Source organism: Clinocottus analis, unplaced genomic scaffold (genome assembly GCF_023055335.1).
Source record: "Clinocottus analis isolate CAN_PGR_092001 unplaced genomic scaffold, fCliAna1.0.p SCAF_3, whole genome shotgun sequence".
NCBI classification, from domain to species: Eukaryota; Metazoa; Chordata; class Actinopteri; order Perciformes; family Cottidae; genus Clinocottus; species Clinocottus analis.
This window is the reverse complement of record NW_027176042.1, coordinates 13,119,125-13,122,653: the sequence shown is the minus strand read 5'-3', so window position 1 is coordinate 13,122,653 and position 3,529 is coordinate 13,119,125.

The window sequence follows — 3,529 nt, the reverse complement described above, 5'->3', positions numbered from 1 at the left end:
ATAAACCCACCCCAAATATTTTTTCTTAAATCAGTCCACACAGCTCAACATGGCAGACTGTAATTGGTTACAATGTTGATGTTCTCCATTAACCTCTTTACATTTTTTTCTTCTGTGTCGATTAGCACTCAGTTTTTCCCCTGAATCATCCTTTTAATGTGGGCTAAGCTCTAATTGTGAGCTATTACAGCACTTTGAATGATGTGTGCATTGGGATAGTGCTCCAATAAAAGACCAACGAAGTTAACTTTTTATCATGTGAACCATGAACCTTCTGCAGCCATGTACAGACTTGATTTCTCTGGAGTAATATTATAAACTCCCCTATACCACCACTTTGAAATATATGTTCTTTAAATCAGTGGTCTCAAACTGGCGGCCCGCGGGCCATTTGCGGCCCTCCTCCCTCCCAACGGCCCGCTACATACTACCAAAATTATTATATTTCCGGGTCGAAAAATATATTTTTTTATTTTCATTAAAATTCAAACTACACTTTAATGTACAAATGAAATTAAAAAACAAAATTATATTAACATTTTTGTTTGGTTTAAAATAATCTTAAAAGCTCATTTAAAAAAGTGTATAAAAACAGCTGGTTGCCTTTTTTTTTTGTTTGAATATGACCAACATATGTTAATAGTGTAAAAGTAAAAAAGTAAACTTTCAAAAATATTGCACTTTCTGTGTGAACCTCCTGTGAGTTCACAATACCAGCTGTGGCCCCGAGCCAAATTGAGTTTGAGACCCCTGCTTTAAATGTTTGGACTATGATTCATCAACCTCAATTCTGTTTTCATATCTGGAGTGAAATTCAATTATATTTTTATTGTACAAGGTCAGAGCACATCCTCATCATTGGAGCCGGTTGGTTTGATAGTAACTTGAAAGTCAGTGTACAGAGAGCCATACAAGGCAGTGGAGTAAGTCTGCAGCATCCTGTGTTACATTCTTGTAGTCTTATCTCATCGAGAGGGAAAACATCTACAAAGGACGTTTACTAGAGAGAGAAAAAATGTCACCCCAATTATGTTGGTTATTCAAGTTTCCCATCAATCAGAACTACATAAACTCTGTGAAATAATATGTATTGATAACATGTCAATAATGGAAATAATGGAAATCAGCGCGGGACTTTAGCCCTGATGGTACTTCGAAAGCAGTGATTGTTAATATATAAACAAAACATGTATTTGTGTTTCCTAAGGGTGCAGTTGAGTGGCTTGATGTTTGTCAGGTTTATCATTAATGTTCCTTATGCTACCTATGGAACATACCCCATCATTACAAATCACCTCAGACTGCTGTAACATCTGTCTGCAAATTTCAGCCACTTCTGGATTCAAAAGACTAAGAAATTAGACCATTTCATTTATATCTCTGCCTTGCAGGTCTCTCTTTCAGAGACGTCTCCTGGCATGCTGTCTCTCAACAAACATGCCTCTATAGCGCTTTACTTTTGTACATTTTTTCATACTTTTAAGTTAGTCTTTTCCCTTTTCTCTCCTGCTCTCACATGAACATGTTTTGACTCTTGTTTGCTGTCACAGCCTGTTCTGCAAAGGTTAAGTAGAAATAGAGGTTAAATGAAAATAAATATTAGGGAACGGGCAGGAAATTGAAAACACCAGAGCAACCATGCATGCACTCCAGTGCTGAACACCATTTAGGTGAATTTAATTGGATCCTTTATGTTTCTCAGTTCACTTACTGACTTAACCGTGTTCATTTTGCCTCAGAAGTTACCTCAGTGGACGCTAACACAGAAACAAACACAAAAATGAGATTTCCTGAACACAAAAAGCCTCTGTGTAGGATCAGCTATCAATTGATATGTATCAATGAAATCATTTTCCATGATTCCATAATTGTTGCTATCTTGCTGCTGCTGATAATCAGTGGCAATGAGCTATTTGGTTTTTCCACCTCTCAAAGAACACTTTACAGTCCAGACAGTGTGTGGAGGCTTTCTTATTGGATGTTTTCCCTGATGACTTTATCTCTGACATCTGTTAGGCATGGCGGATACTGCTGCTCATAATAACAACTCAGTAAATTTTGTATTGATTCTGAACTAACTGTTGCGGCAGTTGTGTCTATAGTCATAATTCCTACGTGTGATTTGTGGTTCTTAAAAATAGTTTTTTATGTGTGTGTGTTTCAAATGGTGAAAAATCTGTATGTGTCACTTTATCGACCATCTAATGGGAGCAAAATAAGAATGGCTTAAGAATGGCATGATTATTCCTCTTCTTTAATGTGTTATGCTGGAAATTACGGTTCGGAACCTGAATGTAGGAGATTTAACAACCTGCTTTTTAAGCATTATAAATTTAGCAATTTGGGTGATAAGTGTCCTATCTGAACGTCACCCCATGTTGTTATTGTTACAGCTAAAGAACTATCGGGCCACTTTAAACTCAAGCCATTTAATTATGTTCCTGCAATAGTGACAGATTTTATAGAATAATAATATTGCAATTATGTCAGTTATGATGAATAAGCTTTGAATTTTAAAACTGAAAGACTTAAATTTAGATGTAAAAACAGAACATAGCATGTGATTTGTTAAACTCTGTGCTGGTAAAGGTCAGAGAATCCATTTCTTGTAGAGGAGACAAAGTTCCTCACTGGATATTTTTTATGAGGTTTTTTCTTCATATTTGTTCTCCCAATACTGTTTTTCTTACTACTGCTGTGTAATCCCTGTCAACAAAATTATTGCAGGGATAAATGCCTGAGGTGAAGCATCCTATGCCTACTGAGGTGTCCTTGCATTTCAAAGACACCACAAAGGCAGCTTTGACCCACTGCTGTCCTTCCAGAGGGGAGCATTTTGCCACAAAACAAGTGTGTTTGTTACTGCTGCCATTCGGTGGAGGCTCAGCAGGGTGCAGGAGTGATCTATCTCTGAGCGGCTGTGAATAAAACTCCACAGAAACATTTGACATTCAGAAATTAAGTGTGAATGCTGGTGAGAGGTTTCCAACAGGTGAAATTGGGAGGACAGATTGGGAGAGTGAGTAAAGGAGGTGTACTCTACTCTAATGCGTTCAGAACATTGTGCATGTATTCCTTTTCTACGGCGGGTACATTAAATGGTTTCTTGGAGAAAGCACACTGTTTATATTGTCAAATCAATTATCTGAAAGAGGTTTGCCACTAGGGAGCCACACAGTAATCCTGTGAGCTGTGATATTGCAACTGTCCACACTGTGTTGTTGACTGCACTCTCTGTTCTATCTACTGTGCCTCATCATACTGTAGGATCAAGGAAGACACATTTTATATGCTCTACCGCCCGTAGCGACAGATGCATCAGGGTGAGAGATGTCATTTATATCCAGAGAGTTCTTCTCCTAACTTCTGCTTCAAACCGACTACGACCTTCTTCATATGGTGCCGAGTGTATATTTAGTATGTCTAAAATGATATTCCCACCATCTTTTCTGTGTTACATCAGCCTCAATTTAACCTTTGCATTGCATACATTATGCATGGTTGTGAGAGATAGAGTTGCCTGTTTAAT